Source organism: Scyliorhinus torazame, chromosome 8 (genome assembly GCF_047496885.1).
Source record: "Scyliorhinus torazame isolate Kashiwa2021f chromosome 8, sScyTor2.1, whole genome shotgun sequence".
In the NCBI taxonomy this organism is placed as follows: Eukaryota; Metazoa; Chordata; class Chondrichthyes; order Carcharhiniformes; family Scyliorhinidae; genus Scyliorhinus; species Scyliorhinus torazame.
This window is the reverse complement of record NC_092714.1, coordinates 172,554,785-172,578,322: the sequence shown is the minus strand read 5'-3', so window position 1 is coordinate 172,578,322 and position 23,538 is coordinate 172,554,785. Positions and strand designations below refer to the sequence as shown.

At 49.3% G+C, this 23,538-nt stretch overlaps 1 protein-coding gene across 4 annotated transcripts in view; it reads left to right on the top strand.

Annotated features, from left to right (window-relative positions):
• Positions 1-23,538, top strand: part of rtf2 (replication termination factor 2) — a 303,881-nt gene that overhangs the window by 232,156 nt on the left and 48,187 nt on the right. The window lies entirely within an intron of this gene.

Sequence of the window (23,538 nt, the reverse complement as noted above, 5' to 3'; positions counted from 1 at the left end):
CTCAGCCTGGGCAAGAGAAGAGCACAGCCGAGTTTCACAAACACCAAGGGCGGATTCCTGGCCTCATTGACTTTGCAGTCAGTATCACAATTAAATAATCGTGAGTATAAAAAGTGTTTTCTTAATTTTTTTTGTTTGGAAGGAAATAACTAAGTGTAAGCCAGGGTCATTATAATAAAATAATATAAGTAAACAGTAGGGTAAGGAAAGTAAAGTTAGCTGAAGGGAGGTAAGTAAATATTGTTCTTATATTGCTTACATTTTGTTAAAAGAGAGTAAATAAGGGGCTTAAAGAGAGCTTGCACCCGTGATATGCTCCTCCTGCACTATGTGACAAATCATGGATGCTTCAGTTGTCTCTGGTGACCATATACATGTACAGGAAATGTGTCCAGCTGCAGTTACTGGCTAACTGCTTTTCGGAGCTGGGGCTGATGGTGAATTTGCTGTGGAGCATCTGCAAATAGGTCGTGGATAGCACCTTCAGTGACGTGGTCACACCGCAAGTGAGGATTGAACAGGCAGAAAGGGCATAGATGACCATTAGGCAGTGTAGAGGAAAGCAAGTAGTGCAGGTGTCCCCTGTGGCCGTGAAAGGCCACTGGTAGGCAAAATAAAAGAAAATCCTAAGTTGTTTTACAAGTACTTTAAGGGTAAAAGGATAACTAGGGAAAGAGTAGGCCCAATAGGGACCACAATGGTAATTTGTGTCTGGAGATGGAGGATGTCGGTCGAATTCTAAATGAATACTTTGTGTCAGTGTTCACTCGTGAGAGGGACAGTATGGATATAGAAATAAGGGAGAAGGACTGTAATAAAATAAAAGAGAGGCTTCCGAGTGGTATGGCAGGCTTAAAGGTAGACAAATCCCCAGGGATAGATGAAATGTATCCCAGGCTGCTGAGTGTGACAAGGGAGGAAATAGCAGGGGCGCTAGCAATAATTTTCAATTCCTCTCTGGCCACAGGAAAGGTGCCAGACTGTAGGATAGCCAATGTGGTATCATTATTCAAGAAGGGAGGAAGGGATGAGCCAGGAAACTGCAGGCCAGTCAGTCTAATCTCAGTGGTGGTAAAACTATTGGAAGCAATTCTGAGGGTCAGAATTAATCTGCATTTGCGAAGAAAGGATTAATCAAGAGTGGCACAGTGGCATTGTGGTTAGCACTGTTGCCTCAGCGCCAGGGTCCCGGGTTCAGTTCCGGCCTCGGGTGACTGTCTGTGTAGAGTTTGCATTTTCTCCCCATGTCTATTCCTGAAACTCCACCCTAAGGGGCAATTTAGCATGGCCCAGAAAGTGGTGGGAGTTTGGAATTCACTGCCTGAAAGGATGGTGGAGGCATAGACCCTCATAACATTTAAGAAGTATTTAGATGTGCACTTGAGATCCCAGGGCATACAAGGCTATGTGCCAAGTGCTGGAAAATGGAATTGGAATGGTTAGGTGGTTGTTTTTGACTGGTGTAGATGCGATGAGCCGAAGGGCCTTTTCTAAGCTGTATGATTCTGACTCTATGACCTGCTCCTAGTTCACCTATTATTCTAGAATAAACTCTCTCAGAAGGCAGTGACACAGTAGGTCTGAAGAATGTAAAGACAGCCAGAGACTGAAACGGGTAACGTGATAATCAACAGATAGGCCAAGGAGAAAATGGTGGCTTGTGATAAGGTTAGTGGGGGACATGGAGGAAAGCATATGCATATGGCATTGGGATAGAGGAGCAATCATATTGAATGGTAGAGCAGGCTAGAAGGGTTGAATGGTCTACTCCTTCTCCGGGTTCTATATTTCTATACAGTTTCTACACGAGGGGATGAGTACCCAAAGGGTATAAAGCTGGGTTAGGTTATCTGAGGAGGCAGAGGCTATAGGTTGAACACTCAAGTCTGAGGGGGTCAAAAAATCCATGGACTCCTCGCATTTGGCAGGAGCAACGTAAAAGAAAAAGTATGACTGGAGATGTTACGTCAATTAATCAAAAGCTTGGCCAAGGTTTTAAGGAGTGTCTTAAAGGAAGAAAATGAGGCAAAGATATAACATAGAACATACAGTGCAGAAGGAGGCCATTCGGCCCATCGAGTCTGCACCCCCCCATTAAGCCCTCACTGCCACCCTATCCCAGTAACCCAATAACCCGTCCTAACCTTTTTTCTTTTGGTCACTAGGGGCAATTTATCATGGCCAATCCACCTAACCTGCATGTCTTTGGACTGTGGGAGGAAACCAGAGCACACGGAGGAACCCATGGAGGAAATAAGACAGGATATTCCACACCTTGTGGGCCTAGGCAACTGAAATCACGGCCACTGATGTTGGTGTGATTAAAATTAGGAATTTTAAAGTGGTCAGAATTAAAAGAGTGCAGAAATCTCGTTGCACTGTGGAACTGGAGGGGGTTGCAGAGATATAGAGGGGCGAGGAGGCCATGAAGAGATTCGAAAACAAGGATGGGAATTTTAAAACTAACATGTTGCTGGACTGGAAGCCAGTGTAGATCAGCAAGTGCTGGGGTGATTGAGAAATGGGACTTACTGCAAGTTAAGACACGGGCAGCAAAGTTTTGGATGAGTTCAAGTTTGCAGAGGGTAGAATGTGTGAGAGCAGTCAGCAGTACTTTACATGGAAAAGATATGTGGAGATGTTATTGTCAATACATGCCTGAACCTTGCTTCTACTGTTGTGCGTGTGTAACTAATTTCATTGGTCTGTTATTCTATTATCGTTCTGGTTTTCATCCATTGCCTATGTTGCAGCTTCCACTTTACAATGACAAAAAACTGTTGGATAATTATGAAGTAGTTAGTTAAACTGCATCTAGTTAAAATGTGAAGGAAATGTGTTAGCTATGTGGAGAGGCTGAATAGACTCGGACTGTTTTCATTAGAAAGACTGAGGTTGAGGGCTGACCTGGTAGAGGTCTACAAGATTATGAGGGGCATGGATAGAGTGGATGGGCAGGCACTCTTTCCCAGGTTGGAGGGGTCAGTCACCAGGGGGCATAGGTTTAAGGTCCGTGGGGCAAAGTTTAGAGGACATGTGTGAGGCAGTTTTTTTACGCAGAGGGCGGTGAGTGCCTGGAACACATTGCCAGGGGAGGTTGTGGAAGCAGATACATTAACTGCGTTGAAAAGACATCTTGACAAACACATGGATAAGATGGGTATTGAGGGTTACGGCACTAGGAAGTGCTGAGAGTGTTGGCAAAGGTTGGTATCATGACCGGTACAGGCTTGGAGGGCCGAAGGGCCTGTTCCTGTGCTGTATTGTTCTTTGTATTTTGTTGACAGGGAGTGGAAATCTCAAGGTAGATTCACACTCACCGCTGCCTGTGCAGAAACAAGTTGTGAAAGTTCATTTTCACTGTGTCAGTTTGTTATTTTTGGTGTTATGTTTGTTGCCTTTCTTCTCTTACTCTTTTACTCTGTCCTTTCTGTGGCTCTGTTCCAATTATGGCAATCAGTGAATTTGCCCTTTCTATGTTATCTATGTCCTAATGCCTAGAGTCCCCACCGCAAGTTTCAACCGGCTACCAATCAAAGAGCCAAACACCAGTTTGTTAGTTCAAGGTCAAGGGTACTTTATTTACACACAATTAGTCATGCAACATAAACACTGCTAGTTAACTACACCTATCGACTAAGACAACCTGTACTTTACCCGGCTTAGGCCAGGGAAACAGTGGCCGCTGTTCAATTCTGGATCTATCGAGTCCGAAGGAGTAACTGCTGCTCAGCTAGGCTCATCCATCTGGTAGCGAGCGTTGAACTTGTACTTGCTTCTGGTGTTGCTGCACTTGGAGATGGTTGTGGCCGGGGCGCCAGGTACAAGAGAGGACGAACATGTGGCGGACTCTTCTTCTTATACTTTGGGGTTTTCCCGCTCTTTTGGGCGGTCCTTCGGTTTGGGCCCTACTAATTGGGTGATCCCTGATCACTCCATTCGATTCCCAACCAATAAGTGGGCGAGGATCTGGATGGCTGGGTGTGTCCCAAGCAGTCACGGACCCCGTTGTTTGCGTTTCCCTTGAACAGGGAGTGGTGCCGAAATGTCAGGGACTGTACCGGTCGCTCGAGTACCAGTCCTGTGTTTTGGTGAAGATAGGCCATGTTGCTAATTGTGTTTCTTTTTATTTGGCTCTGAATATGGCGGTCAATATGGTCGCCTTCCTTAATCCTAATTACGTTTGCTCTAGAGTCGCCAGGTATCTCTCGATACCGCCACAAGGTTCAAACCGAATACTGATCAAAGACTCGATACACCAGTTAGTTAGTTCAAAGTCAAATGCTATTTATTTACACACACAGTTAAATATACTCATGCACAAATACTACAGACTAAACTATCACTACTGCTAAAGCCGATACTTCGCTTTGGGCGCGCACTCAGTCAGAGGAACAATGGCCGTTGTTCGGTTCTGAAGTTGCTGGGGTCGAAGTGGTGAAGGGGAACAGCTAAGGTCGTCTATCTGGTAGCGTGCGTTGACCTTGGACTTAATTGTTCTGGTGCAGCTGTTGAGCAGGTCTCTCCTCGGTGAAAGCCGGAGCCAAGGGAACGATTCTCTCTTGGGGGATCCTTCTTATACCCAAAAGGCGCTTCGCGCGCTCTTGGGTGGGCCTTGAACTTGGCCCCAATTAATTGGGCCATTTCTCGATTGTTTCTATCAATTTCCTCCAATAAAGGGGTGGATGCCCTGATGGCTGGGCGTGTCCTAGGTGGCCGTTGGTCTGCTTTGTTCTGGTCTCCTCTGGCGCCGGGTGTCTGCCTTAGTATCGGTTACTCAAATGTTACTCTTTTGTTCCCGGAGATGGGCCATTAGCATGCTAATGCGTTTGCAGTTTTGGTCTTGTCTGGGAGCTGCTCCAATATGCAGACAAACCCTGAACCTGCTTGTTTTCTCCGTATTTTCCATTTTCCTTGAATCTTTTCAAAGTGTCCATTTTGTAATCGGGAAGTGGCCATCCCAGGTGGCTACACACCCTCCTTGTGATCCTCAACGCAAAGCGTGAAGGATCACATTACCGCGTCGTCTTCGTTCCCTGACCAAGCGGGGCACCCATAAGCACTTCACGGGCTCTACACTGCCCTATCCTATGAAACACAATTTTTATCTAAAATCATTGCACTTGCATACATCAGTATAAAACTCTATGGGGTGTTATGACATTCAGGTATGCATTACAAAATAAAAAACTGGAACCTCTAACTATCCTCAATAAACTATCCTCGCTCAAACAATCATAAATAATCTACAACACTTTAAAATGTACAAATAGCAGCAACACATGTTTCTCTGGCTTGGCAGTCAAGCACAGAGGTTTACATTTCTTTATTGAACGAAACACACACAAAGAAAAACGGATAAACTTTAATTCACTCAAGGGGTTGGGGGGTTTGGTGAAGTCCGAAAATAGGGGACCTAAACGTGTATACCGGGGTGCGAGAGCGGTAGGCTCTCCTTTGCCATTTTCTGAGTCTAAGTGTCTGCACGACTACTGCAGAGTATTGCCAGTACTAAGAGTGATTCTACTATGTACGATAGTGAGCACCAGTTATAAACTTGTCACACCAGGTCGGGGTGTCGGTAACTATCTCGGGGTTAACTATCTCGGGGTACAGTGTGTGGCAGGGGTGGGAATCATTCACGGCCTGTGTGGTAGGGGTCAGGAGGGTAGCATCTGCGTGCAACTGAAGGGATCCCGCTAAGATCCAGATGAAAAACGTGAAGGTTGCCTTCACCTTTCCTTTTGTCCGTCTTTTTCTTCCTCTGGGGTTCCTGAGGTTCCGGAGTTCTGTGGACACAAGCATGATATCTGTTATTATCTTGCTTAAGATCTCGTATGCCTGTCTGTCTGTCCTTTGTTGCCAATTACCCATTATAATTGGTCACCATCTGTGACTCCCTCATTTATTTGGGACAAAACATCCGAGAAAAATACTGACACAGTGCGAGCCGTCTCGCAGCCTGTGCGATCTATCATCCTAGTGTTTGAGGATGTAAATAGCATACGGAAGCAACCTAAGGGTCGCCAAAAGCAAACAAAAGAATTTCGAACTGAAAGTGGCAAATGGGGTGCGTAATGGCCACGGCGGGTAAGAAATGGGTGGAATCCCCGGGTAGGACGGTGATCAGTGCCGCTTGTGCTCTACCCGAGCGTAGCTGACCAGAGGGCAGGGCGGGGACCAGTGCCGTTTCTCCACTGCCTGAGCGACCGGCAAGAACGGGTAAGAATGAGGTCGTCATGGGGGCTGCGTCTTATGATCGAAGCAGAAGAGTAGCTATGATTGGTGTCTGCCGACAAACTAGTTCTTCTGAACGGTTGTCTGGGGACAAACTTGTTCCATTAACAGCCATTGGGCGTTAAAAGGGTGGTGGCGTGGGGGCCATAAAAACTTCTAAATTCACAAACAACATTTAACACGTACATTAAGCGAACAAACATACAACAAACATGGTGCAGGTTCCATCAGAAAGGGCACCGTATCTCTCCATCAGTTCCTTTTTGCCATCATGTGGATACCTCATTGCTCCGTAGCGAACAGGGATTCGTTTGGTGGGAGTCAGACTCTATGTCATCATTTTCTCCCGGCTGCCATATCCTTGACTGGAGTAGTTTGGCTAAAGCTGCTTGGGGTTAATTGAGGTCCATCGCATCATTCCGGATGAGCCTGAACGAATTGTCTCGGTGCCAGAATCGTGTGTCGAGGTTGGAGCTACTAGGTTTTAATCCGTAATCGTCGGGCGGTGGGTCTGGGTCAGGGGCTTTGATGTATGTGATTTCGAAGGGGTCACTGGAATCATGCTCGGATTGACTGGGAGTGGGGCCTGGTGCAGGGGTGTAATCATAACGTGGTGTGCTGAGGCTGTCGTCATTGCTGTCGCTATCACTGTCGCTGCTGGTTGAAGGAAGGGAGAGGCGGAGTTGTGCCTCTGGGGGTGGAGTGGAAGATGTGTCTGAGGACGGGCTGGACTGGCTGGGGGAGGGTAGGAATACGTCATCCGTGGGCGGGTCGTGTTTATCTGCTTCTGCAAGCGAGATGTGGTGTGCATGGTTGTTCTGCCAGCCATAAGCCTTAAGCTGATTTATGTGAAACCTCGCAGACTTGCTGTTGGGATAGGTGATCTTGTATGCAGAGGGGCTGACTTTGTCCGAAATGGAGTACGGTCCGGAAAATTTGGGGGTAAGGAATGAACTGGGGTTGAAAAGGGAAAGCATCACTTGATGCCCTACTACAAACTCGGCGTGTACCGTTTTATCGAAACAAGCTTTGCTTTGTTTCCTCCTGGTCCCAAGTGTCACAGCTGCTGCGAGCTGGGCTGCCTTTATATTCTCAATTAGCTGCTGTCCAGCATTTTCATGCGTGAGGGCGGTGACTGCGGGGCTGGCCAAATCCAGTCCTAATAAATAATCTGTCCCTTTCGTGGGGTGTCCGGTCATGAGGGTGTGGGGGATGTATCCTGTGGACGTGGATACCGTGTTTCGTAAGAACATCAGTGCAAATGGGAGAACTGAGTCCCAGGTGCTATTGTTCTGTTGCACCATTTTCCTAAGAGTGGTTTTTAGAGTTCTGTTCATCCTCTCTACAATGCCGCTTGACTGGGGGCAGTAGGCTATGTGAAACTTCTGCCTAATTCCGAAAATTGTGAGGACGTTCTTCATTACTCGTCCTGTGAAATGGGAGCCTTCATCTGACTTTAGACTGCGTGGGAGGCCCCATCTTGTAGACTGCGATGGAGGCCCCATCTTGTAAAGATGTGCTGTGTTAGTATTTTAGCTGTTGCTTTGGCCGTATTCGTTCTCGATGGAAAAGCTTCTACCCATTTTGTGAAGGTGTCAATGACCATCAACACATACTTATAACCATTTCTGCAGGGGGGTAGGGGTCCTATGTAATCTATCTGCAAATTCGCCCAGGGCCCATTGACGGGGCCGGTGTGACTAAGCTGAGCCTTTCTTGCATATCTGTCCGGATTGTTCTGGGCACAGATCAAGCAATTTTCAATGTAGTGAGTAACACCGGCTTTTAAATCAGGCCACCAGCAGAGAGGTCTGAGGTGGGTTAGGGTGGGTTCAATGCCTTGGTGTCCATGATTGTCATGGAGGCGTTCCATTGCCTTCATTGCCATTTTCTCTCTCTGGGTTCTGTTCTGAATTTGGAACAGGGGGTGATAAAGTGGTGATCTCAACACGGGTATCGCTTACGCTATTTTCCGGCCTACAAAACTCCCAACAGTTTTACGCAACAAAATCTCTCAGGTTTACCTTATATCCCTGTTAGTACGCATGCATTAACACACTTCCGAACCTTGATCAGTATTGTTCTCACACTTGTGGTTTTTCTGTTTCCAATTGGATTCCAATTCAAATTTGGGTTCTCTCGGAGTGACTCGGCCACTTCTAAGTCGAGTCCTGTCAGAGGTCGCCAGTAAATGTTGCTAAATGTGTTTCTCTTTGTTTGGCTCTGAGTATGGCGGTCAATATGGTCGTCGTCCTTAATCCTAATTACGTTTTACTCTAGAGTCGCCAGGTATCTCTTGATACCGCCACAAGGTTCAAACCGAATACTGATCAAAGACTCGATTGTAGCCACCTGGGTTGGCCACTTCCCGACTTTAAAGTGGAGATCCGCTAAGAATGCAGGGAAATTCAGTCAAACGCAGGAAAATCAAGCAGGTGCAAAGTTTCCTGTCTATCAGAACTTGCAGGAACCCAGACAGCACTGAAACTAACAACCATCTACATATTGATGAGCGATCCCCGGGAACAATTGGAAACAGTTAAGATAAAAAAGGCCAAGCCAGACTCCTCGGTGCCAGCAGGAGCCAAGACAAAGGAAGGCCAACGGACACTTAGGAACAGCTCCAGTACTGGAGAAATCGATCCAAGTGATCAGAACTTAGTCCAATCACTTAGAACCAGGTACGGGGTCCGCCCCGAATGGCGCGAAGCCCCTGTGGACTATAAAATAGAGTCCCCAAGTTCAATTCGTCCTTCTTGGCAGGGTCTCTCAGCAGCTCGAAACAACCCTTGACTGTGACCTGCCTAGTAGTTGCACCAACCAAGTAAGTTTTCAGTCAACACATGCTACGAGATAGGCGCTCCTAGCTACCAGCCTATACCAGCTTTGAAGCCTGCAGATTCAGAATCGAACGGAAGGCCATTTGTTCCCCTGACCTGGTGGGCCAGTTCCAAACCTAAGTATAGGCCTCTTAGTGTTAGAGATAGTCTAGTAAGTAGAGTTTTATGCATGAATAGTGATTGACTGTGTATGATAAATTTGTTTTGATTTGAAACTTACTAACTGATGTATTGAGTTATTGATCAGCACTTGAACCTCGTGGGGGTATCACAAAGATACCTGGCGACTCTAGAGCAAAGGTTATAAAACAGAGCAAATTAAGTAAAGACACAACGAGCAACATTTCTGGGACGTGATTAAATAGAGCCAAATTAAGAACCAACCAAAAGTTAGCAACACGATACACCAGTTAGTTAGTTCAAAGTCAAATGCTTATTTATTTACACACACAATTAAATATAGTCATGCACAAATACTACAGACTAAACTATCACTACTGCTAAAGCCTATACTTAACTTCGGGCGCCCACTCAGTCAGAGGAACAATGGCTGTTGTTCGGTTCCGAGGTTGTTGGGGTCGAAGTGGTGAAGGGGAACAGCTACGGTCGTCTGTCTGGTAGCGTGCATCGACCTTGGACTTACTTGTTCTGATGTTGCTGTTGGACAGGTCTCTCCTTGGTGAGAGCCGGAGCCAAGAGAACGATTCTATCTTGGGGGATCCTTCTTATACCCAAAAGGGGCTTCGCGCGCTTTTGGGCGGGCCTTGAACTTGGCCCCAATTAATTGGGCAGTTTCTCGATCGTTCTTATCGATTTCCTCCAATAAAGGGGTGGGTGCCCTGGTGGCTAGGCGTGTCCTAGGTGGCCATTGGCCTGCTTTGTTCTGGTCTCCTCTGGCGCCGGGGTGTCTGCCTTAGTATCGGTTACTCAAATGTTACTGTTTTGTTTCCGGAGATGGGCCATTAGTATGCTAATGGGTTTGCAGTTTTGGTCTTGTCTGGGAGCTGCGGCTCCAATATGCAGACAAACCCTGAACCTGCTTGTTTTCTCAGTGTTGGCCATTTGCCCTGCAATCTTTGCAAAGTGTCCATTTTGGAATCGGGAAGTGGCCATCCCAGATGGCTACAGCTATCAAATGCTAATCGGCCCCATTAAAATACTAATTGATCGGAGTTTCGACACCGTCTGGACTTGCTTACAAATATGCATTTCAGGCTCTGAGCCTGCCTGAGTCTTGGCTTGTCCATTTTACCCACTAGGCTTTGCGAGTTTTTCTGTACCTAGTTGTAAGTGGCCATCCCAAATGGCTACATGTTTGGCATCTGGTGTGATTATTGTACAGGCTCTTGGCCACATCCCTTACAAGGTGTAAATTGCACAAAGATAGCCTCACTTATTTGCTACTTTTTGTAACAAAAACATTGCAGCCAGTGAATAGACTATCATCAGTTTTATCCATTATCAATTCCTGTTTGTCTCCAGAGCAGCATCCAAGCATTGAACCTTGGAGGGTGTTGCAGAATTCAGAGGTTTTAATATCTGCTGCTAATCTTGCTTTTAGTATGAACCGACTGCATACGTCAGATGGGCCTACTTAACTGTTCTATGTTAAATCATAACCACCCATTGTCCTTGTGGTGGTATGTATTAGGGGTAATACGGTACACCAGGAATGCCGAGCAGCTATTGGAGGACAGATGCTGGATCCCGATTGGATTCTCCACCTACTGGGCTCCACCCAGATAGAAGGGATATAAGAACCTGGGTAATCCCCGCAGCTGCATTCTGTGAGTGAGCTGCTGGGGAACGTGTCTGCTCAATAAAGCCTCGATTGAGTTCACTACGTCTCGCCTTGTGTGTGATCGATGGTGCCACAATTTATTGAGCAGACTTAAAAAGGAATATGGAGCTCCGGATCACCCCGGAGTGCCTGCGAATCAGCCCCCACGCAGCAAACGCAACATCTGCGTTTAAACACTGGCTGGTGTGTTTTGAGGGATACCTCTGAACAGCCCCCGGCAGACCAACAGAAGACCAGAAGGTGCAGGTCCTGCATTCCAGGGTGAGTCCCGAAATCTACTCACTCATCGAGGGCGCGGAAGAATTCCCAGAGGCGATCAATTTGCTGAAGGAGATCTACATTAAGCCCGTCAGCCAGGTCTACGCACGCTACCAGCTCGCGACGAGACGACAAATCCCCGGGGAATCGCTAGACGATTTCTTCAACGCTCTAACGATCCTGGGACGAAACTGCAACTGCCCAGCGGTTACGGCGAACGAACATACGGACCTCCTGATCAGAGACGCTTACGTAGCAGGTTTGGCATCGTCACAAATTCGCCAGAGACTTTTAGAGAAAGACTCTCTTGGACTCAGAGGTACGGGCCCTCGCAGCCTCCCTCGACGTGGCCTCCCAAAACGCCCACGCCTATGCCCCCGACCGCGCTGCAGCCCCTTGGGCTCCGTGGACCCCCGCCGCGACTGACCCCCCGGCAACCCCAACCCCTCCGCACGCCCGCGCCTATGCCCCCGACCCGCTGCAGCCCCTTGGTCTCCGTGGACCCCCGCCGCGACCGACCCCCCGGCAACCCCAACCCCTCCGCAAGCGTGCGCAGCCAGAATCCCAGACCACCCGGGGGGTCCCCGCTGCTACTTTTGCAGTCAAAACACCCCCGCCAGCGCTACCTGGCCCGCTCGGCCACCTGCAAAAGCTGCGGTAAAAAGGGGCACTACACAGCGGTGTGCCAGTCCCGTGGGGTCGCCGCTATCTCCGGGGAACAAATGGGACCACGGGCTCAACTCTCCCAGCGACCCACGGGCGGCCAACGGGCGCCGCCATTTTGGACCCCGGACACCACGAGGGAGGGACGGGCGCCGCCATCTTCCTACCCACAGGCCGCGTGCGATCCATGGGAGCGGCCATTTTGTCCACCCCCGGCTGCGTGCGACTCATGGGAGCGGCCATTTTGTCCACCCCCAACCGCGTGCGATCCATGGACGCCGCCATCTTGGCTGACAGGCAAGGACCCCGGTGTGGCCGGCTCCACACTGCCTGAAGACAACGGTCTGATACACCAACCACGTTTGGCATCGGTGACCCTCGACCAGTCGCGGCCCCGGACGCTCCAGACGACAACGACAAAGGTGCTGGTGAACGGCCACGAAACGCCGTGTTTGATCGACTCGGGGAGCACGGAGAGTTTTATTCACCCGGACACGGTAAGACGCTGTTCCCTTGTAATTCGGCCAAGCACCCAAAAAATCTTCCTGGCGGCGGGGTCCCACTCCGTTGAAATCAAAGGGTTCTGCATCGCAAACCTAACGGTGCAGGGGAGAGAGTTCAAAAATTACCGGCTGTACGTCCTTCCCCACCTCTGCGCTCCCACCCTCCTGGGGTTGGACTTCCAATGCAACCTCTTGATAAATTGATAAAGCTTAACATTCAAATTTGGCGGCCCTATACCCCCACTGACGATCTGCGGCCTCGCGACACTCTAGGTCGAACCGCCCCTCCTGTTTGCGAACCTCGCCCCAGATTGCAAACCCGTCGCCACTAGGAGCAGACGGTACAGCACCCAGGACCGGACGTTTATCAGGTCCGAAGTACAGCGGCTGCTGAAGGAAGGCATAATCCAGGCCAGCAATAGTCCCTGGAGAGCCCAGGTGGTAGTAATGAAGACAGGGGAGAAGCAAAGGATGGTCGTAGACTATAGTCAGACCATCAACAGGTACACGCAGCTAGATGCGTACCCTCTTCCCCGCATATCCGACATGGTCAATCGGATTGCACAGTACAAGGTCTTCTCCACCGTGGACCTTAAGTCCGCCTACCACCAGCTCCCCATTCGCCCGGGTGACCGCAAGTACACTGCCTTCGAAGCAGACGGGCGGCTATACCACTTCTTAAGGGTTCCATTCGGCGTCACGAATGGAGTCTCGGTCTTCCAACGAGAGATGGACCGAATGGTCGACCAGTACGGTTTACGGGCCACGTTCCCGTACCTCGACAACGTCACCATCTGCGGCCACGACCAGCAGGACCACGACGCCAACCTCCGCAAATTCCTCCAGACTGCTAACGCCCTCAACCTCACCTACAACGAGGAAAAATGCGTGTTTAGCACCGACCGTCTAGCCATCCTGGGCTACGTAGTGCGTAATGGAGTGATAGGCCCCGACCCCGAACGCATGCGCCCCCTCATGGAGTTCCCTCTCCCCCACTGTACCAAAGCCCTGAAACGCTGCCTGGGCTTCTTTTCTTATTACGCCCAGTGGGTCCCCCAGTACACAGATAAGGCCCGCCCACTAATCCAGTCCACTACATTTCCCCTGTCGTCAGAGGCCCGCCAGGCCTTCAGCCGCATCAAAACGGATATCGCAAAGGCCACGATGCGCGCCATCGACGAGTCGCTCCCCTTCCAAGTCGAGAGCGACGCGTCCGACGTCGCTCTGGCGGCCACGCTCAACCAAGCAGGCCGACCCGTGGCCTTTTTCTCCCGGACCCTACACGCTTCAGAAATTCGCCACTCCTCAGTAGAAAAGGAGGCCCAAGCCATAGTGGAAGCTGTGCGACATTGGAGGCATTACCTGGCCGGCAGGAGATTCACTCTCCTCACTGACCAACGGTCGGTAGCCTTCATGTTCGATAATGCGCAGCGGGGCAAGATAAAGAACGACAAGATCTTGCGGTGGAGGATCGAACTCTCCACCTACAACTACGAGATCTTGTACCGTCCCGGAAAGCTGAATGAGCCGTCCGATGCCCTATCTCGCGGCACTTGTGCCAACGCACAAGTGGACCGTCTCCAAGCCCTCCACTAGGACCTCTGCCACCCGGGGGTCACTCGTTTCTACCACTTCATAAAGGCTCGCAACCTCCCTTACTCCGTCGAGGACATCCGAACAGTCACCAGGAACTGCCAAATCTGCGCAGAATGCAAACCGCATTTTTTCAGGCCAGATAGAGCGCACCTGATAAAGGCTTCCCGTCCCTTTGAACGCCTCAGTTTGGATTTCAAAGGCCCCCTCCCCTCCACCGATTGCAACACGTACTTTCTTAACGTCGTTGACGAATACTCCCGCTTCCCCTTCGCCATCCCCTGCCCCGACATGACCGCGGCCACGATCATTAAAGCCCTCAGCACCATCTTTACCCTGTTCGGTTTCCCCACCTACATCCATAGCGACAGGGGGTCCTCCTTCATGAGTGACGAGCTGCGTCAATTCCTGCTCAGCAAGGGCATAGCCTCGAGCAGGATGACCAGCTACAACCCCCGGGGGAATGGGCAGGTAGAGAGGGAGAGGGAGAACGGAACGGTCTGGAAGACCGTCCTACTGGCCCTACGGTCTAGGAGTCTCCCAACTTCCCGCTGGCAGGAAGTCCTCCCGGATGCACTTCATTCTATCCGGTCCCTGCTGTGTACCACCACAAACCAGACGCCTCACGAGCGCCTCCTTGTCTTCCCCAGGAAGTCGTCCTCCGGAACGTCGCTGCCGACCTGGCTGGCGGCCCCGGGACCCATCCTGCTCCGGAAACATGTGCGGGCGCACAAATCAGACCCGCTGGTGGAAAGCCAATGAAACCCGCTGGGCTCCACCCAGATAGGAGGGATATAAGAACCTGGGTAATCCCCGCAGCTGCATTCTGTGAGTGAGCTGCTGGGGAACGTGTCTGAACAAGTCTGCTCAATAAAGCCTCGATTGAAGTTCTTTACGTCTCGCCTCGTGTGTGATCGATGGTGCTACAGTCCTTGTCTCAGAATTATGATATGGAGCAGCAAGCCTCAAAAAATATGCACTGGTATAGTGGACATAAAGATATATTTTCCAAGGCTGGGAATATAGTGTAAAGGATTAACATAAATATGTAAATTAGACAGTTCGCAACATCTTGGAAGTGATGTGAGATCACTTGGCTATCATGACGGGTTTTCACTCTCTCAGCCTCGTGACAAGAACAAAGTCTCATTCTAGATGTACTTATTTTTGCAGGTCTGGCAGCATCTGTGGAGTGAGAAACAGGGTGAGCGTTTCGAGTCCGTATGACTTTACACAATGGACTCGAAAGGTTAACTGTTTCTCTCCACAGATGCTAAGCTTGCTGAGTTTTTCCAGCATTTTCTTTTTATTTCAAATTTCCAGTATCTGCAGTATTTTGCTTTTATTGTGTTTTTCTTTGTTTTGAATGAACCTGACCTTAGATGACTATCCAGCAATAGTCAATAACAACACCTCAAACACAAACATTAGAGCCTAATGATTAGAGGGAGCAGGGCACGCAATGTGTATGTTTTAGTGTGACTGCGTATAAATCCATTAAAACGTATTGAAGAGCTCTTCGGGGTACACTTTCTTGGACTAGAATAAGAAAGCAAATATTTGAAAGGGTAGATAGAGTTAAAGTATGGAAAGATGACTAGTAAATGGAGTTCTGAATCACTTGGAACCTTTTTAAAAATAGAAAGTAATCATCTTTCAACATTTTCCTTTTATGTTTCATTTCTGGCAAAGGGTCTACATACAAGAATTTAGTCCATCTTTTTGCCTTCAGAGTTCCTAATGAAGCTACTGTGGATTTCTTTAGCCATCTGTTTTATTTCATTCATTTCTTAGAGGTAATCAAATTCAGGGTCTGATTTTTTTAAATAACTTGTTGAAAGGGTAGTGACTTACAGCTTGGACGTTGGCCTGTTAGAAGGCAAAATGAGAATTAAATATTTAAAAATTGAATATCAAGGCGAATTTAAAGGCTTGTATGCTGTAGAGATGAAGGCCTGAATTTATTGGCTGCATGGGATTCATACCCAAAGGCTGTCGGTACTGGCTCTGCTCTAACTTTTCATTGTCACTCTGAAATTTGTGGCGGAACTCCATGTGTCAAAACAGCTTCTGATTGGAAGGGAAAATAGCATACAGCTGTAGGATTTAAAGACCCCAACAGCTTAAAGGGGCGAGCATCACCATTGCTCTGTATTTTGTAAGGCAGACGCACACTAAATGAGTGGAATGCTTTTCTATTGATGTAGGTAAACGCCTGAGCAATGAATAGAGAACCTTCCAACTTCTTCCATCGGGCAGGAGATACAGAAGTCTGAGAACACGCACGAACAGACTCAAAAACAGCTTCTTCCCCACTGTTACCAGACTCCTAAATGACCCTCTTGTGGACTGACTTCATTAACACTACACCCTGTATACTTCATCCGATGCCAGTGCTTATGTAGTTACATTGTATATGTTGTGTTGCCCTATTATGGTATTTTCTTTTATTCCCTTTTCTTCTCATGTACTTAATGATCTGTTGAGCTGCTCGCAGAAAAATACTTTTCACTGTACCTCGGTACACGTGACAATAAACAAATCCAATCCAATGAGCACACAACTTATCTTTAAATAGTGCCTTTGACCTAATGAAGCACCCCAAAGTGTAAAACAGGAACATGACAAAATATCACACTGGGCCACAAAGGAAATACTGGGTCAGGTGACCAAACTCTTGCTCCAAGACGTAGATTGTAAGAAGTGTCTAAAAGGGAGAAAGTGAGGTAAAGCAGTGTTTTTGAAACTTTTTTTCCTGGGATCCATTTTTACCAACTGTCCAACCTTCGAGAGACCCATGCCAGCGACCTTCGCGACCCATCATTATTGCTTACCTTTAATGCGACAGCTGTGCCTCACAATCTCAGTTGCTCTGTCAATCAATATTACATTTCTGCGAAAGACCTCAGCTGATGATTAAGTTCTCGCTGCATCCTTTGAAAGAAATTAAGAAATTTGTCCTCAAACTCGCCATGCTTAGTCTTGAAATGCCTTTTAGGGTTTTGAGGGATTTAAACTTCCATCCAGTACATCCCTGCATAAAATACACATGGGTTTTGCATCCTGATTTGCAGTGGCACAATTAATAAAGCCCTTCCTCAATAAATCATCTTTATACAGCTTTGTTCCTGATTTCAGCAGCTTCTTCTTAATGGGTTCACCAAAGGCCCTGAAGCTCACACCAGCACTGATTTGTCCAGTTGTGGACTCCCCTGATCAGCACACACCACCAATGCTTTGCCCGGCTGTGGACTCTCCTGGGCAACTTTCTCCAGGAGATTTAGTTGTGAGATCCTGGCCTGTTTGTGTCACTGGCCCTCTCTTAGACATAGACATAGAATTTACAGTGCGGAAGGAAGCCATTCGGCCCATCGAGTGTGCACCGGCCCTTGGAACGAGCACCCTACTTAAACCCACATCTCCAACCTATCCCTGTAACCCCACCTAACCTTTCGGACACAAAGGGACAATTTATCATGGCCAATCCATCTAATGTGCACATCTTTGGACTGTGGGAGGAAACCGGAGCACCCGGAGGAAACCCACGCAGACACGGGGAGAACGTGCAGACTCCGCACAAACAGTGACCCAAGCCGGGAATGGAATCTGCGACCCTGGAGCTGTGAAGCAACTCTGCTAACCACTGTGCTACAGTGCCACCCTTATTCCTTATTACAAAATGATCCATTTTAAATTATTCAGTCCTGTTGCTTGCTTGTTCGCAGCTACTAAGTGGAGGAATCTCTCTTCGGTGATTTCACGCCCAAAGCACGCGAGTCACTGTACTGGCGCATGACCTACTCTCTGCCGCTGAATCTGGCAGGAAGCCTCCATTGATTTTTTAAAAAATAAATCTGCTCTTGCGACAGCGCCCCGTTGGACTCGGGCCTGCGCACTGCTATATTTGGCTGAGGGGGCACACGTGCGGGACGGCCGGCCTACACTTCTGCCCATGATCAGGAATGCTGCGACTGATTGCTCCGCGACCCTCCCGACACTTGCCCGCGACTCACTTGTGGGTTCCGACCCCGAGTTTGAAAATGATTGAGGTAAAGTGTCAGAGGTGTGGATGGGAATCATAGAATTTACAGTGTAGAAAGAAGCCATTTGGCCCAACGAGTCTGCACCAGCTCCTGGAAAGAGCACCCTACTTAAGCCCACGCCAACATCTTATCCCCATAACCAGTAACCCCACCTAACCTTTTGAACACTCTGGGGCAATTTAGCATGGCCAGTCCACCTAACCTGCACATCTTTGGACTGTGGAAGAAACCGCAGCACCCGGAGGAAACCCACACAGACATGGGGAGAAAGTGCAAACTCCACAGTCACCCAAGGCTGGAATTGAACCCGGGACCCTGGAGCTGTGAGGCAGCAGTGCTAACCCCTTAGGGCCCCAACAGCTGAAGGCACAGCCACTAGTGATTGGAGCATTTAGGAAGTACAATCGATGATTCTTTGATCTTTCAGAAACTCTGCTGTTCTATAAATTTCCCATGCCCTGTCAGGATGCCATGTAAAAGTAGATGAAAATATAGTAGCAAATAATGCATCTGTGATTGGTTTACTGCATCTGAACGCACCTAACTAGTTAACTTTCCTAGTGCTAGCCCGCGGCGATAAACAAAAAATGTAAGGGAATTCTTTTTTTAAAATATATGTTATTCAAAATTTTTGGCCAACCATAACAGTACATTGTGTATCTTTTACACAGTAATATAACAATATAAATAACAATGGCCAGTTTTTTAAACAAGAAATAAATAATATATAAACAACATCAAAATTAAAAAACAAAACTAAATGGCAACTGCCTTGTCCCAAATAAATACCCTCCAAAAATACAATTCAGCAGTCCAGTATACAATTATCTATAACAACAACCTATACATATTATACTTATACACTAACATCCCTGAGAGTCCTTCTGGTTCCTCCTCCCCACCCTCCCTGGGTTGCTGCTGCTGTCTTCTTCTTTTCCATTCCCTCTATCTTTCTGTGAGGTATTCGACGAACGGTTGCCACCGCCTGGTGAACCCTTGAGCCGATCCCCTTAGGACGAAGTTAATCCGTTCCAGCTTTATAAACCCTGCCATGTCATTTATCCAGGTCTCCACACCCGGGGGCTTGGCTTCCTTCCACATAAACAGTATCCTGCGCCGGGCTACTAGGGACGCAAAGGCCAAAACATCAGCCTCTTTCGCCTCCTGCACTCCCGGCTCTTCTGCAACCCCGAATATAGCCAACCCCCCAGCTTGGTTCGACCTGGACCCCCACCACCTTCGTAAGCACCTTTGTCACCCCCACCCAAAACCCCTGTAGTGCCGGACATGACCAGAACATGTGGGTGTGATTCGCTGGGCTTCTCTAGCATCTCGCACACCTATCCTCTACTCCAAAAAATTTACTGAGCCGTGCTCCAGTCATATGCGCCCTGTGTAACACCTTAAATTGTATCAGGCTTAGCCTGGCACACGAGGACGATGAGTTTACCCTACTTGGGGCATCAGCCCACAGCCCCTCCTCAATCTCCTCCCCCAGCTCTTCTTCCCATTTCCCTTTCAGCTCATCTACCATAATCTCCCCCTCGTCCCTCATTTCCCTATATATGTCTGATACCTTACCGTCCCCCACCCATGTCTTTGAGATCACTCTGTCCTGCACCTCCTGCGTCGGGAGCTGCGGGAATTCCCTCACCTGTTGCCTCTCAATCCTTTTGAAAAAAGCCTTCGTGATCACCACCGGGAGGCACTGAAACACAGAGGAATCTCGGGAGGACCACCATTTTAACCGCTTGTACCCTCCCTGCCAGTGACAGGGATACCATGTCCCATCTCTTGAAGTCCTCCTCCATCTGTTCCACCAACCGCGTTAAATTTAACCTATGCAATGTACCCCAATTCTTGGCTATCTGGATCCCCAAGTAGTGAAAGTCCCTTGTTACCTTCCTCAGCGGTAAGTCCTCTATTTCTCTGCTCTGCTCCCCTGGATGCACCACAAACAACTCACTTTTCCCCATGTTCAGTTTATATCCTGAAAATTCTCCAAACTCCCCAAGTATCTGCATTATCTCTGGCATCCCCTCCGCCGGGTCCGCCACATACAACAACAAATCGTCCGCATACAGAGATACCCGGTGTTCTTCTCCTCCCCTGAGTACTCCCCTCCACTTCCTGGAACCCCTCAATGCTATTGCCAGGGGCTCTATCGCCAGTGCAAACAATAATGGGGACAGAGGACATCCCTGCCTCGTCCCTCTATGGAGCCGAAAATACGCAGACCCCCGTCCATTCGTGACCACGCTCGCCATCGGGGCCCTATACAGCAGCTGTATCCATCTAATATACTCATCTCCAAAGCCAAATCTCCTCAACACCTCCCACAAATAATCCCACTCCACTCTATCAAATGCTTTCTCGGCATCCATCGCCACCACTATCTCCGTTTCCCCCTCTGGTGGGGGCATCATCATTACCCCTAGCAGCCTCCGTATATTCGTATTCAGCTGTCTCCCCTTCACAAACCCAGTTTGGTCCTCATGGACCACCCCCGGGACGCAATCCTCTATCCTCATTGCCATTACCTTGGCCAGAATCTTAGCATCTACGTTCAGGAGGGAAATAGGCCTATAGGACCCGCATTGCAGCGGGTCTTTTTCCTTCTTTAGGAGAAGCGATATCGTTGCCTCTGACATAGTCGGGGGCAGCTGTCCCCTTTCCCTCGCCTCATTAAAGGTTCTCATCAGTAGCAGGGCGAGCAAGTCCACATATTTCCTGTAAAATTCAACTGGGAATCCATCCGGTCCCGGGGCCTTCCCCGCCTGCATGCTCCTAATTCCTTTCACTACTTCCTCCATTTCGATCTGTGCTCCGAGTCCCACCCTCTCCTGCTCCTCCACCTTAGGAAATTCTAGCTGGTCCAGAAAACACATCATTCTCTCCTTCCCATCCGGGGGCTGAGCTTCATATAATCTTTCATAGAATGCCTTGAACACTCCATTCACTCTCTCCGCTCCCCGCTCCATCTCTCCCTCCTCATCCCTCACTCCCCCTATTTCCCTCGCTGCTCCCCTTTTCCTCAATTGGTGGGCCAGCAACCTGCTCGCCTTCTCCCCATATTCGTACTGTACACCCTGTGCCTTCCTCCACTGTGCCTCTGCAGTACCCGTTGTCAGCAAATCAAATTCTACGTGTAGCCTTTGCCTTTCCCTGTACAGTCCCTCCTCCGGTGCCTCCGCATATTGCCTGTCCACCCTCAGAAGTTCTTGCAGCAACCGCTCCCGTTCCCTACTCTCCTGCTTTCCTTTATGTGCCCTGATTGATATCAACTCTCCTCTAACCACTGCCTTCAGCGCCTCCCAGACCACTCCCACCTGGATCTCCCCATTATCATTGAGTTCCAAGTACTTTTCAATACACCCCCTCACCCTTAGACACACCCCCTCATCCGCCATTAGTCCCATGTCCATTCTCCAGGGTGGACGCCGTTCTTTTTCCTCCCCTATCTCCAAGTCCACCCAGTGTGGAGCGTGATCCGAAATAGCTATCGCCGTATACTCCGTCCCCCTCACCTTCGGGATCAACGCCCTTCCCAAAACAAAAAAGTCTATTCGCGAATACACTTTGTGGACATAGGAGAAAAACGAAAACTCCTTGCTCCTATGTCTGCTAAATCTCCATGGGTCTACTCCTCCCATCTGCTCCATAAAGTCTTTAAGCACCTTGGCTGCTGCCGGCCTCCTTCCAGTCCTGGACCTCGATCTGTCCAGCCCTGGTTCCAGCACCGTGTTAAAATCTCCACCCATTACCAACTTCCCCACCTCTAGGTCCGGGATACGTTCTAACATGCGCCTCATAAAGTTGGCATCATCCCAGTTCGGGGCATATACGTTCACCAAGACCACCGCCTCCCCCTGTAATTTGCCACTCACCATCACGTATCTGCCCCCACTATCCGCCACTATGGTCTTTGCCTCAAACATTACCCGCCTCCCCACTAGTATAGCCACCCTCCTGTTTTTCGCATCTAGCCCCGAATGAAACACCTGCCCCACCCATCCTTTGCATAGTCTAACCTGGTCTATCAGTTTCAAATGCGTCTCCTGTAACATAACCACATCTGCCTTAGGTTTCTTAAGGTGTGCGAGTACCCGTGCCCTCTTTATCGGCCCGTTCAGCCCTCTCACATTCCACGTGATCAGCCGGGTTGGGGGGCTCTTTTACCCCCCCCCCCTTGTCGATTAGCCATCCCCTTTTATCCAGCTCCTCACCCGGTTCCCACGCAGCTGTGTCCCCCCCAGGCGGTGCCCCGCCCACCCCACCCCATACCAGCTCCCCCTTCTCCCCAGCAGCAGCAACCCAGTAAATCCCCCCTCCCCCGCTAGATCTCCCACTAGCGTAGTTACACCCCCCATGTTGCTCCCAGAAGTCAGCAAACTCTGGCCGACCTCGGCTTCCCCCCCGTGACCTCGGCTCGCACCGTGCGACGCCCCCTCCTTCCTGCTTCCCTATTCCCGCCATAATTATCATAGCGCGGGAACAAAGCCCGCACTTCCCTTTTGGCCCCGCCCCCAATGGCCAACGCCCCCAGCTCCTCCACCTCCCTTCCTCCCTCCCCCACAACCTGTGGAAGAGAGAAAAGTTACCGGGTCGCAGGATTAACAACATAAAAATCATCTCTTCCCCCCTTTTTCCCCCCTCTTCGCCCCCCATATTCGCCCCACCACTTTGTCTCAAACGTTCTTTTTTAATAACCCGCTTATTCCAATTTCTCTTCAACAATAAATGTCCACGCCTCATCCGCCGTTTCAAAGTAGTGGTGCTTCCCTTGATATGTGACCCACAGTCTTGCCGGCTGCAGCATTCCAAATTTAATCTTTTTATGAAGCACCGCCTTGGCCCGATTAAAGCTCGCCCTCCTTCTCGCCACCTCCGCACTCCAGTCTTGATATACGCGGATCACCGCGTTCTCCCACCTACTGCTCCGAGTTTTCTTTGCCCATCTGAGGACCATCTCTCTGTCCTTAAAACGGAGGAATCTCACCACTATGGCTCTGGGAATTTCTCCTGCTCTCGGTCCTCGCGCCATCACTCGGTATGCTCCCTCCACCTCCAACGGACCCGTCGGGGCCTCCGCTCCCATTAACGAGTGCAGCATCGTGCTCATATGCCCCGACGTCCGCCCCTTCTGCACCTTCAGGAAGACCAAGAATCCTTAAATTCTTCCTCCTCGCATTATTCTCCAGCACCTCCAGCCTTTCCACACATTGTTTATGGTGTGCCTAGTGCATCTCTGTCTTCACCACCAGGCCCTGTATATCGTCCTCGTTCTCGGCAGTCTTTGCCTTCACGACCCGAAGCTCCCGCTCCTGGGTCTTTTGCTCCTCTTTTAGCCCTTCAATCGCCTGTAATATCGGGGCCAACAGCTCCTTCTTCATCTCCTTTTTAAGCTCTTCCACGCAGCGTTTCAAAAACTCGTGTTGTTCAGGGCCCCATATTAAACTGCCACCTTCCGACGCCATCTTGGTTTTTGCTTGCCTTCCTTGCCGCTGCTCTAAAGGATCCACCGCAATCCGGCCACTTTCCTCTCCTTTTTCCATCCGTATCCAGGGGGGATTCCCTTCTGGTTTACCGCACAGTACTTT